Consider the following 14,529-nt stretch of genomic DNA (forward strand, 5'->3'; position numbering starts at 1 on the left):
TACCCCTAAAGAATTTCAAACCTATTCTTAAGAAATAATGGGGCTGAGATGGAACGTCCGAGAATGATTGCGAGATCTTTGGATCAAATGAAAATGGAGGTGCATTTAAAGAGAAAAATAAGCAATTTCCATGTGGCATCTGAACACAAAAGCCTGTGTCATGGTGTGCAAATGTGCAACCATGTGCCTCCTGTTGAATGAAAACGTATAACACAAGATCAGTCTGAAAGGACTGTGAGGGGGGCTAACTGAATAAAAAAATGTCAGTAAAACGACCTTGAGGGCAGCTGCAACTGCCAGCACATAGACGGTCATTTCAGAGGAGAAAAAAGCTGGTATGGCTGTATGCCATACTTACACAGACAGAAAAAGACAACGAAGGAGATTTGGCCAAGTATAAGCACAGCAAAGCAGTATCACAATCAGTAATGGAGACAGATATTCTGTACGCAACACAGTTTTAGACAATGATAATATTTCCCAAAAATGACTTGATGCTAAAATACTTGTTTGCAAATAACAAATGGAAATGATTATTTTTGCAATTCTCCTATGTGCCTCTAATGGTGCAGAAATTACACTCTTGAACTTCAAGAACCAAAGGAAGTGAATAAACATTTATGCGAGAGAAAAAAAAATGCCACAATGAATTTGGCAATAAAAGCCAATGGAAGTGGATAACCTGACTGACTTCATCACAAGTGTCAGTTTGCAGGGCCTTATGTCACCAAATAATGTCTTGATAAAGTTATAGAACATCCTTTATTGTTCTCTCACAGTATCAGAGTGTCAAATTCAGTTTAGCTGAGACCTCTGGATATAAAGCTTCTAATAAAGCTTTGACTCCAGATCTGGTCTGTTGAAGCGCATTGTCCCTTATCCAAGCAATCTGCTGAAGTCTCTCTGAAACCTGTAAAGTTTTGCTGTTATTCATCATCTCAGCAATCAGGCAGATGTCCTTGTCCAATGGAACTTTTGCAAGCTCAAACAGCTGTTGTGTTTCAGGCAAAGAATGAGCCCACCTGCAGAGCCATTGGGAAATCCACCTCACACACCCGCTTGACTTGCATTGAAAACAAGCTGTAGCTGTCTAAAGGTGCAAGAATTAATAAATTGTCATAAATACACACTGCATATCATCCTTGCCACAAGGCGTGCTGTAGTGAGCATTTACTGGGAAATTACTGTCATGGTGGACCAGTGTTGCCAAGTCCGTGGTTGGGCTACTTTAACACTGTTGCTGCAGATTGTTTTTAATGTCCGCAGCCACGGAATGCTACTTTTAGGCTAGTTTTGAGTAGCAATTGGGCGAGTTTTGTTGTGAAAACATGGCAACCCTGTGGTGGACCAACAGGTTGAAGAGAATGTTGAAAGTTTTTTTTAATTGTTTTTTTTAGACTTTTTGCCTTTATTAAGATAGGACAGATCCTAGCTGACAGGAAACAAAGTGGGAGAGAAGGGGGCGGGATCAGGAAAGGTCCTCAAGCTGGGATTCGAACTCGGGACACCCGTAACGCAAAGGCACTGTATGTCGGCGCGCTGCCCACAAGGCTATTGTCCTTGGTAATTGTTGTGTTTATAGCCAGGTGTAGGTTTATTATCACCAAAATAATGTTTGCATACTTGTTTCTGGCCCTAATATTCTGAATTATATTTGGACAGAATCAAACCTTAAGGATACTGTTATTTATGTAACTCTGAGTGTTTTGCTGGAGGGAAGTTGATTCTGTCCAGGGAGGTGGTGATTTTTCACATCAGTCTAAAATTCATTCGTCAGCAGTTTCAGTCGCACACACACACATTTGACATTCATTCATAATTCATACATCAGATGGATATGATATCGTATAAGCAGTAAGTATGACACAGTAAGACGGCAGGGAATTGGTATTTTTACCTGCCACTATGATACAACCTGACTGTGCGGCTGATGCAAAAGCTTTTGTTCACCAGTAGATGCATCTGATTCAGAGACGTTTCCAGAAAGATAAATGTGCTGAAATATTCTTACATAATAGTGTCGCCCAAAAGAGCTACATTTTTTACCCTCACAATGTGAATAAATTTGGTTAAGTAGCTTTAAATGAAAAGCTTTTAGCAATGATGGAACTGTAGAGTGAAATTTGCCTGAGGATGGAGACACTGTTTTTGGATCTGAATGTTAATGGCAGATACCATTACCCAGAATCCCTTGGGCCTCTGCGTACTAGTTATGAGGCACCAAAGAACCTCATCCAAACAAACGCATTGGCCGTTTCTGCGTCCAGGTCAATAAGTTTGTCGGTTTGCTCCGAATGCATCGATCCGCAGTCTCTTATCAAGTGAACTGCCAAAACGAGGGCTAAAAAAATGCATTGGACCGACTTAAACCCTCGTACGCATGAGTCAGCGTAGTGAACCTGAGAGATACACGGACTAGAAACAATCAATGTAGGGTTTTAATACAGAGTTTTAAAGTTTAAACAAAATCTATTAGTTCTGAGTGATGGTTTACTGTAAAAGGAAAAGTTTTATATTTTTACAGTTATGAGATTTATTCTGAGCTCTGCTATTGTTTATCATAATGCCAAGACATTTAAATAATGGATGTCCGTCTGATTTGAACTTTAAGTAAAGTTACATTATACAATAGGTTTGTAATATAACTTTGTGCGCTTGCAGAAAATAAAATACTGTGGCAGCATAGTGACGGTATGAAAATTAAACTGTGTTACCATCATATTACAAACATCATGGTTTTACATTGCTATACTTTACATAATTATAATCCAGACTGAACAGTGCATTTATTTATACAATAAATGACTCAAGCGTTTCCTTGCAGCATCTTCACGACTGAATAATCAATGTAGTTTTGACATTTATTTGACACTCCTCAAGGAAGACAGAACAAACAGTGACTCACCAGCTTTACATGAGAGACAGAAGAACTTCTCACGACTCTCACAGGAGACTCAAACAGTCACGCTGAGCTGAAGATTCGCTAACCAATCGCTTTCTGATCCATGATCTCAGCTCATTATACTAGAGGATGATGGAGGTTTCTATTATCACCACACGTGATCATAAATAACTGAAGCCTGTTTTAAATAAGAGGAAATAATGTATCAATGTGACATCAGAGGTGACAAATGCTTCGCGACGTTTAAACTCATGCCTGAGTAGCTCCTTAAATGCTCGGCTCTTCTTTTACAGCTCAAACGCAGGTCCTCTTGACAGTCAGATGATTTATTGTCCGTTCAGCAGCTTTTATCTCGTCATCTTGACAAACTCTGATTATTTCCCAGGATCAAACTACGCTTAGAAATAAAGCAGCCAGGCAGGTTGAAAATGAACAATCGTTTGGTCTCCAGGGGCTCTGAGTCCCGCTGTGTGTTTCAGACTGTTGCCGTATTCAGACCGACATGCAGATGCGATTTGCACAGGCTTTGATGGGATGATGATGATTTACATGGTCCCGCTGAGCTTCATATGAGGAGATGATGAGAAAAGGGTCATTCACACTGTTCACACTGTTAATACAGGAACTTCAGAAAGAGCACATTGTTTCTGGTGTTTGTGGACCAGAATCTTACAATGTTCATGTTTCCAGACCCTTGCGAAGTCAGTTCTGCTCATTCCCATTAAATGAGCAATAAAACTTTATAGTTTATAATGTTCTTTTTCACATTCACATATAGATATAAATCATTGTTTTTATTCATGTGCAACATTCCCTGTAAAACAAAAGTTTCACCAAACTCCTAGAGAATCGCAACAAACATTGGATGATCCTTAAATTGTTTGGGCTGAGTATTTTCCCATCATTCTCTCCGCTGATTAATTACCGTGATTTTCTCCACTGGTTGTCAAGGCAACAGCAGTGTTCCGCGCTCTCACCGCTGTTTGGGCCGGTGACAGTATGTAATTAAATATAAGCAGTTGCTATTAGTACTGGGGGATACACTGTAATTTTAAGCCTTTGCTTGTTCCCTGTGGTTTACCAGGCTGCCGGGGAGGCTCTGTCACTCAGATGGCCTCCCAGCCACCCCCAGAGGTCCGTCTATTCTTGAGAGTTTGTGTGGAGAAAGGAAACATTTTTAGTTAGAAATTTGTTTGCAAAGGCAGAGTTTATCACAGATAGACACATACATTGAAAGCTGCCAACAGATGTGTGTGAACCACAAAATGATGTTGTAATTCAGTTTTCCAGTATTTCATATGACATTTTTTTAAAATGTAGGCTTTAAATGGGCTGGTAGATGAAAGGGAAAAAAAAAGAACCCAGTTCTCTTTGTGTTCACACTGACTTCAGGTCTGAAAGTGTATTCAGACCTCTTTTTGGTTCACTTTAAACACAAAAGGTCACCAGTTAATTTTTCCTCTGCTTTTTTCTTTAATCAATGTCCATAAAATAGAATAAGTTGCTCAACTTTTACTTTTTGCTGCTGTGTGTCATTATTAGCCTTGTACTGTAAATAATTAATAACAGCGATGAACTAAGCTGATTTTTATTACAACATACTTTTAAAACATACATGTTAGTATTCTATAATTTTCAACTGTCACGGGTATGTCGTCGTGTGCGAGAATGAACAGGAGGAGAGCGGAATCCAATAATTGCAAGTTTATTAAACAATCCAAAAAGAACAGGAACCGAGGGAGAACAGCAGAGAACAGCAGAGACCAGCAACCACAACGAAACACTCTGTGAAACAATACAATCACCGACAAAGACCAGGGGCACCACCAAACTTAAATACACAGAAACAGGGGAGTGGTCACAAACGAGGAAACGAGGGGAAGTACAAATAAGGGCAAGACTGAACCAAAAGAACAAACCTAAGGGGGGGAAACCTGGACTAAACCAAAACTAAACAAACCAAGGGGGGAGACAAAGACTAAACCAAACACTAGAAACACAAGGGAAAAACACTAGGAAAAAACGAGACAAAACAGAACATAACCCTGACATTACCCCCCCCTCCTACAAGGCGCGACTCGCGCCGTAACACACACTGGGGTGGGGGGGGGGTGCTCTGGAGGCCGGTAGGCAGGGACACAGGAGGCACCGGATGTGGAGACGGCCTCCAGGGCGGATCAGGGAGCTCAGGGGCCCATGGCGGGTCTGAGGATTCGGGGAGCCATGGCCAAGCACACAGTCCTTGTGGCCATGGCGGGTCCAGGGGTTCGGGAAGCCATGGCCGGGTAAACAGTTCAGGAGGCCATGGCTGAACAGGGAAGTAGCCCCCCCCCAAAATTTTCTTGGGGGATTTTATGGTTCTGACAGCCCTAGGGAGCGCTGGATAAGGTGCTGACTCAGGAGGGCGCGCTGACTCAGGAGGGCGCGCTGACTCAGGAGGGCGCGCTGACTCAGGAGGGCGCGCTGACTCAGGAGGGCGCGCTGGAGGGGGAGCCGACTCTGGAGGGCGCGCAGGAGGACGCGCTGGAGGAGGAGCCGTCTCTGGAAGGCGCGCTGAAGAAGGAGCCGACTCTGGAGGACGCACTGGAGGAGGAGCCGACTCTGGAGGGCGTGCAGGAGGGCGCGCTGGAGGAGGAGCCGACTCTGGAGGGCGCGCTGGAGGGTGCGCAGGAGGGCGCGCTGGAGGAGGAGCCGACTCTGGAGGGCGCGCAGGAGGGCGCGCAGGAGGAGGAGCCGACTCTGGAGGGCGCGCAGGAGGGCGCGCTAGGGCCTCCCTGGGCAGCGCGAGCAACTGCGTCACGGCCTGGGACCTGGGGAGAGCAGGGATAGAGGAGGTGAACAGAGGAAGGGGAGAAGCAGAGAGTTTATGGGTTGACGCCGCCCCCATAGGAGGCTCTACAGCCGGGGCTGACACCTCTGGGGGCATGGGCGCGGCTTCTCTGGTGGAAGAGAGTACAGTCATGGCTTGACTCGGCTCAGGAACTACAGCCATGGCTTGACTCGATTCAGCAGCTACAGCCGTGGCTTGACTTGACGCTGGGACTACAGCTGTGGCTTGACTCGACTCAGGAACTGCAACAGTGGCTTGACTTGACTCGGCCGCTTGACTTGACTCCGGAAGTGGAGCTGTGTCTTGACTTGACTCGGCCGCTTGACTTGACTCGGCCGCTTGACTTGACTCCGGAAGTGGAGCTGTGTCTAGACTTGACTCGGCCGCTTGACTTGACTCAGGAAGTGGAGCTGTGTCTTGACTTGACTCGGCCGTGACGTGACTTGACTCGGCCGTGACGTGACTTGACTCGGCCGTGACGTGACTTGACTCGGCCGTGACGTGACTTGACTCGGGTAACACAGTTGCAACTTGGCTGGACTCCGAAATTTGACTGAACTCAGGAAATGCAGCTGTAACTTGTCTTAAGACAGGAGCAACAGTGTTAACTTGACTTGATACTGGAACAGCAGCCGTAGCTTGACTTGGTTCAGGGAACGCACCTGGAACTTGACTTGACTCAGAAGATACAGCTTTGATTAGACTTGACTCAGGGGTCGCAGCTGCCACTTGACTTGCTTCGGGGAACGTAACCGTTCCTTGACTTGACTCGGGAAGCGTCGCCGTAACTTGACTTGACTCAGTAAACACAGCTGCGACATGACTTGCCTCAGAAGACACAGCTGCAGCTTGACTTGATTCTGGAACAACAGCGGTCACTTTATTTGACACTGGAACAACAGCAGCAGCTTGACTTGACACTGAGACTATAGCTGCAACTTGACTTAACTCTGGAAGCGAAGCTGTGTCCTGCCTTGGCTCAGGAAATGGAGCTGAGTCTTGACTAAGCTCAGGAAGTGACAAAGGAGACGTGGGCTCTGGCGGCGCGGTCACTTGAGGGCGCTCTAGCAAGAACGCCATCTTGGCCGGGGATTCAGGCTTGGCGGCCATCTTGGCCGGGGGCTCAGGAACGGAGGCCATCTTGGCCGGGGGCTCAGGAACGGAGGCCATCTTGGCCGGGGGCTCAGGAACGGAGGCCATCTTGCGAACAGACTCTGGCGTGGCGGCCCTCTTGCGAGCAGACTCTGGCGTGGCGGCCATCTTGCGAACAGACTCTGGCGTGGCGGCGGCCATCTTGCGTGCAGACTCGGGCGTGGCGGAAGCCATCTTGCGTGCAGACTCGGGCTTGGCGGTGCGTACAGACATTAGTGGTGAGTCTAGCACACTGGCCATCAAGGTTGGCCATGACCTCGGAGGGCTGGCCGCGATCTCTGGACTGACGATGCGAGAGGAGGAATAACGAACAGGAGAAAGCGCAGGAAGACCAGAGGGAGCGGACCGGTCGGGACGGCATGTGGAGGAAGCTGGCTGATGGTGGGCTGGAGCGGCAACGTGTTCTCTAATGGGGGAAAGATCGGAATCTTTCACATCAACGTAAAAACCGGAATGACTGAGGGTGAGGACCTGGTTGATAAATTCAGCAACCGGTTTATAGCGATCCTCATAGGGTATGGAACTGAGCAACTGGGAATTATTTAGCCCCATTAGAAAACATGTATTAATCATCGCATCGCTCCAACTCACCAGATGACAAACCTCCAAAAATTCCTCCACATATCGTTCCACCGGCCTCAATCCCCGACGAATGCCCATGATCCTCCTCTCGGCATCCATGTTGTTGTCCTTGAGGTCGGTGATTCTGTCACGGGTATGTCGTCGTGTGCGAGAATGAACAGGAGGAGAGCGGAATCCAATAATTGCAAGTTTATTAAACAATCCAAAAAGAACAGGAACCGAGGGAGACCAGCAGAGACCAGCAGAGACCAGCAGAGACCAGCAGAGACCAGCAGAGACCAGCAGAGACCAGCAGAGACCAGCAGAGACCAGCAGAGACCAGCAGAGACCAGCAGAGACCAGCAGAGACCAGCAACCACAACGAAACACTCTGTGAAACAATACAATCACCGACAAAGACCAGGGGCACCACCAAACTTAAATACACAGAAACAGGGGAGTGGTCACAAACGAGGAAACGAGGGGAAGTACAAATAAGGGCAAGACTGAACCAAAAGAACAAACCTAAGGGGGGGAAACCTGGACTAAACCAAAACTAAACAAACCAAGGGGGGAGACAAAGACTAAACCAAACACTAGAAACACAAGGGAAAAACACTAGGAAAAAACGAGACAAAACAGAACATAACCCTGACATCAACAACTATCTTTTTAGAACACGCTTTTTTAATGGTTGTGAGTTTAAATTTGAATGTAGTACCTAATTAGTATGCGATTTTAGATGCAAAGATGATTATTAATTCATCTCATTAATTAAACAACAGTGAAACAATGCTTACAGATCCTAGTAGATTTTCTAATGACCAAAAGACAAAACTCAAACATTCATAAATTACCAGATACTAAGAACTAATTTCTTTTATCTATGTTTTATTCACACACAAACAATGAATAAAATAAACCATTTTAGACCTTTAAAATTAACCAGTTAAATCAGTAGTAGTTTATTGACCAAAGGAAGCTTCTTCAGCTCTGCTTCAACACACCTGTCTGTCATTTTAAAGTGATCCTGAATACCTGAATGAGCTGGTTGATACAGGTCAATGGGTCTCTGGAGCAGGGTTGAAGACCTACTAATTTTTCTTATGTGGTTTCTGTTAGTGAAATTCAATCTGTTTGAGTTCTGCTATTGTTGTGTTCTATCCGTGTTACCAGCTGTAAATAATTTCCTGTACTCTCATGGAGGATATTTAATACAGGAAGCCATGCTCAAATCCATATCAGAGAAACCAGAAAGTCAGGAAAATGAATACTGCACTGATACATGTAATAAAATGTGAAATTGAGCTACCTTACCTCACAATCTTGTTTTTCTCTCTAAAAGTATTCATCATTTAGACCTATACTCATCCTTGTGTAGTTCCATACTGTATGGCTTTCTTTCTTCTCTGGAACACAGATATTTAAGTATGTTTATTTAAGGAAAATATAAAGACAGTTGTTTTATTACACGTATGCACAGCTTACTTATCAAATGTCTTTAAAACGCATGCTGAATGCAGGATGGACTGCACAAATGGGAAAAGCAGTGTTTAAATTGAGGGGGAGCTAAAAGGGGTCATAAAACCGAACATAACTTTAAGTCGCAGGTAACTACAAACACTCAGTCGAGGTTGTTCTCTACATACACAATAATTCTTATGATTAGAGAACATTGTCATAACAATAATGGCTTTAAAAGATGAAAACGGTTTTCCATTTACATTAGAAAAAAAAGTCAGCAGTTGCATTGACTGACAGCAAGGCACTTGACCTGTCTGTTTTTAAACACAAGAATAGTTTTAGCCTCAAATCATAATTCTTTAAGCACATTTTTCTTCAGTTTTAGATTATATCATTTAACAGGCAGATCCAGCACAGAAAACTGCAAGATATTCATGTAACACAACCATTGATTAAAATAAGAGAAATCCTTCAGGGGAAAAAACAACAACACATAGCTGTTTCAGAGACATGACATGCATATGTAATAAATGAGAACTGTTACATTATGCACAAATTTTTCCATGAATTTCAAAAACAGTTCAACATGACAAGAGAATTCTGCCTCTGCCGCTGACAATAAGCTGCCCATAGAGCTGCGTACACTGCGTGCCATCTTAATGTGCCACATCAAGTCAGAGCACAAAGCCTCCGCCACCGGTCCTACGCAAATGTGTTTCTTTCAAATCCCCCCCGCTCGCTCCCGAGCTTCATTATTCTCCAAACATCATGAAAATACAGTGAGACACTGTCAACACATTCAGATGGCTTCCTTCCCACCATGTCTGCATAAACCTCATGCCATTATATCCTTCCAAGATTGACTTACAAACGCCAGTACGAGGCCCAAGACACCCACAAGCCCATTTCCACGGTGTTGTGTGGAAGAGGTTTATAACATGGTGGAAATATTCAAGAAGAAGTGAAATAACCTGAAAAAGCCATAAACAGGTCAATTAATTGGCTTATAAAAGTATATATGGTTATTATACAGTTTAGGGTTTTATTAAAAAATTGTAGGTTACAAAAATATAAATATATCTCTTTTTTCTGACGTGGCATGAGCCACAAAGGCATCCAGAAGCTTTTTGCAATAATCAAGGCTGATTTCTGATTCTGAGGTGGGCATATGGAAAAATGTGCTGAGCATTTTCAATTCTGACAGTCTGGTCAGGAAGAGACGAGACCAGACACATTGCGAGCAGCTGAAACATGGGAAACTAAAGTGCCTGGGGCTTCTATCAGCGGCCAGGACTGTGATGAGTTATTGAGTTTGGGGAGGAGATTTGAGTTTGTGCTGAGGTAGGCTCGGACAGACTGATACAAATAAAAAACTGGACGCAATCCAATGCTTGGTAACCCACCTCCACCAAAACCCTTCAGATGGCTTATATTGTTGACAAGCTTCCAACATCCAACAGAAAAAATTCTGAATCAAAGGAACCAGTTCACCAACAGGCAATAAACCTCAACATCTGAGGATAGAACTTAATCATTTTGTTCAGGTTGTGAAATACCTAACAGCTCTTTCAAAGCTTCTTTTGCACATTTAAGAAGCCTATAGTAAGCCTTTTACTGTCTTTGTTTAGCCTCAGTCAACCAGAGGTTGTAAATGTGCTGAAAACATCTGAACTTAAACCAGTTCATGCCTCATTTTTATCCCTTTGGGTTTGATGCAGGAAACTCAAGGTCAACAGTCAAACTGAGGGGAGCAAAATAATGTGGCTGCGGCGCCTGAGCAAACCTGTTATCATCTGTGCGACGCAAACTAAACGCTTTCGTGATATTTGTCCCCATTGACCTCGGACACCAAAACACAGAAGCCGCTGCAGTTCATCTTAGAGAAAATAGGCTACTTGCACCTTTGTCACGTTTAACTTCTCTGAGCTTATTTTTATGCGCCTGTGGCCTCCATCCATTCCTCTTGTTTCTTTCTTGCTGTTTGTTTTAATGGGAGCTGGTTCTCATTAAATCTCTTGAACTCATTTTATATGTGTGTTTTCAAATTGAATCTGCATCTCTCCAGGCGCTGTGTAGGACTCGTGAACCTCCTCATTCGCTCTTTAGATGCTTTAAATCCTCCCCGGACGACTGGAGGATTTCCCAGACAGATTATCATTTTAATAGTCGAATCGATCCGTCGACGTCACGCCGCCGATCGCTTTACATATCCAAGTATATAAAACTATTTTCAGCTTGTTTGTGTCTTCTGGGTCGCGGCCTGATTCGCAGACCCCCACACAAGCCTGTTGCACCTCGAAGGCAAAAACACTTGAGCAGAGCTTTTCTCAATGTGTATTTCAGTGGCTCTGGATTTGCCCCAGAGAGCAGCGAAGCGCAGAGGTCCAAAAGAAACAGATAATAGATAAACCCTCCAGCTCTCAGTGAACACAGCTGCTAATCTCCACATTTGTATGTATGTGCTCTTCTCTATCACTGCAGTTCCTTTGAGGACGGAGGTTCGGAGTGTCTCAGAGTGTCTCACCCTTCAGCTGGAGCAAGTGACACAACATTTAGCTTTGTCCTGATAAGAGAGATTGGCTTCTCTCCATGAATGTCTACAAATGTCTGTTCTTGGTTGGTTCATACTTCACACCCAAGATGACAGCTGAGGGAAATGTTTAATATGTAAGTATATTTACAATATAATCAGTACTGATAAGTTTTGGTAGATAATAGTTACATCTAACCAAAATGTATAATTTTACCCATTATTACTGTTTGCTGCCTGTTTTAGCATAGTATGTTAGCAAAAGTTTTGAGACACAATTTGTATCGTATATATCGTAAGATAAAGGTGAATTAAAAAGCTAAACAAGGAACAGATCACAATGTATTTTAAGAGGTAGTTCACCCAAAAATGTAAATTCTGTCATTAATTACTCACCCTCATGTCGTTCCAAACCTGTAAGACCTTCGTTCATCTTCAGATAACAAATTAAGATTTTTTTGATGGAATCTGAGAGCTTTCTGATCCTGAATAGACATTATGAATGCACGGCGAACACTGACACGGAAGAGAAAAAATAGTTGAATAAAGTTATTATTTTTGTTTTCTTTGCACACAAAAAGTATTCCCAAAGCTTCATAAAATTAAGGTTGAACCATGGACTATTTTAACAATGTCCTTACTACCTTTCTGGGCCTTGAACTTGTCAGTTGTCTTGTTGTCTATGGAGGGTCAGAAAACTCTCAGATTTCATCAAAAATATATTAATTTGTTGATGAATGAAGATGAACAATGGTTTTACATGTTTGGAGTAATTAATGACAGAATTATAAATAAAAAATTAAATAAACACACAATGTATGGATGAAAGTATTTGGGACACTTGTCTTAAGTTTTTAATCGAGCTGTTTCCAGTCATACCAGGACATTTTGGACAATGCTTTGCTTACAACTTTGTGGGAACAGTTTGGGGAAGGCCCTTTTCTATTCCAGCAAACTGTGCCCCAGTGCACAAAGCAAGGTCCATAAAGACATGGTTGGATAAATATGGTGTGGAAGAACTTGACTGGACCGCACGAGTCCTGATCTCAACCCCACTGGACATCTTTGGAATGAACTGAAACGGAGATTGCAAGCCAGGTTTTCTCATCCAACATCAAAGCCTGACCTCACAAATGCTGTGTTGAATAAATGGGCAGAAATGCCTCACAGAAGCCTTCCCAGAAATGTAGAATCTGTTATAGCTGTAAAGAGGGGACCAACTCCACAAAAAAGACTATGTAGTGAATATAGAATGGTATGTCATTAAAGTCTTGGTTGGTTTAATGGCCAATACTTTTGTCCATATGGTGTATATACAGTGTATGTTGAATATATACTTATATTCAATTTTCAGTGTTTGTAAGTCCAATATTTTTCTTCTTATTAAACTATAAATAATGAAAATATTTTACTTTAGGGCCGCAAGAACCCTATTGACTTTCACTGTCTGGAGGGGGAAAAACACAGACAAATTTTTAAATAACTTCTTTTGTGCTCCACAGGAGAAAGACATTAATACAGGATTGGAACTTTGGAATGCAGTGAGGGTGAGTAAATAATAATGACAGAGTACTTGCTCTTTTAAGCTATTTGTATTTTCTTAAACTTCACGGATGGGCACACCAAATTAAATACCTTTTAAGCAATCGCACCTTTATAAGAGCATATTAAGAAGCACAGAATCAATCAGTTAATGCTAAACCAGTAAGCCCAAAGACAGAAAGTTGAATCATTCATATTAACTAAAACAAATATGTCATAGCATGTTTTAACTAATGCAGGGCCAGTACATTCTCACTCTGAAAACTTTCACCAGCCTCACCACGACCACTCGAACAGGGATGACTCTGCCTGCAGAGAGAAACTTCAAACTTTTTAAAGCTGCCTTTAGGATAAATATTTGAAGTTCGAATTCATGAACTGCAGTGATTTCTTGAGGCTTTTTCTCTTCTTCAGTTATTATGTGACTGAACTGGCCCCCCGGATGCTTCTCGATGTCATTTTAAATTGTACATGTTTTCAACATTGCTTTACTTGCTTTGCACCATAACTTCACAAACACCTAACGGTGCAATGGAATTATTGAACGAATTCTGCTCGTCTGCTCGTTTTAGAATCTGAGTCACTCCACAGTCTTTTCACCAAGCATCTGATGCGTATTATACATAAAATAGCTACCTGATCTCATGATGAAAACGTACCTGTGGGAACTTTTTTGCAAGATGCAAAATACTTACCAATAAGTACATATCACTGCAGTATCCAAAGGAAATTAACACTAGAGGCGGTAAAACAGTGAACGCTTGTAATTGTTTTCATACACAGGTGATTACAGCTCCATATGTTTCGCTTTTCAGCTGGCATGGAATTGGATGGAATCCTTAGGTACGAATCCCGTGAAAAACATGACTCACGATGAAAGAGCTGAAAGATGAGAGATCGAAAAACAAGCAGAAATGGCATGCTTGTGATAGAGTTTTACGTCACATTCACTTTTGTTCATACTATCAGGTAGGTTTAGGTGTAGTGCACATGGTGCGTTATTTTAAAATGCTACTCAATGGACATTTCAAGTCAGAACTGCAGTGACACGTACAAAACCAACGTCACATAAGAAATACCATATGTACGTTCATCTGTTCTGGGGAAAAGACAAACAATCTTTTAGCGCCACTTTTCATTTCCCGTGACGAAACGTACATTGCGGTACATATTTCCTGTCTTGCTAAAAAAAGTTCCCACAGGTATGTTTTTGTCATGAGATCAGGTTGCAAAATGGCCTTTCTTAGGCTACGTTTACACTAGTGCATTTTCGTTTTAAAACGCATAACTTTTGCTATGGTTACGCCTGTCGTTTACACTACTTTGGTGTTTTCAACCATTGAAAATGGAGACTTTCGAAAACGTTTGTTTGAAAACTCCAGAGATGCGTTTCGGAGTAAATGGACCTTTCGAAAACGATGGACTTTTGAAAACGACTTTTGGACTTTTAAAACTTTTGACTTTGGAAAACGACTTTTGGACTTTTAATGGACTTTTGAAAACAATGGCATTAGTGCCCTCATTCGCTCTGACGGCCATGTAAAAAAT

Source organism: Labeo rohita, chromosome 4 (assembly GCF_022985175.1).
Source record: "Labeo rohita strain BAU-BD-2019 chromosome 4, IGBB_LRoh.1.0, whole genome shotgun sequence".
Classification (NCBI taxonomy): domain Eukaryota; kingdom Metazoa; phylum Chordata; class Actinopteri; order Cypriniformes; family Cyprinidae; genus Labeo; species Labeo rohita.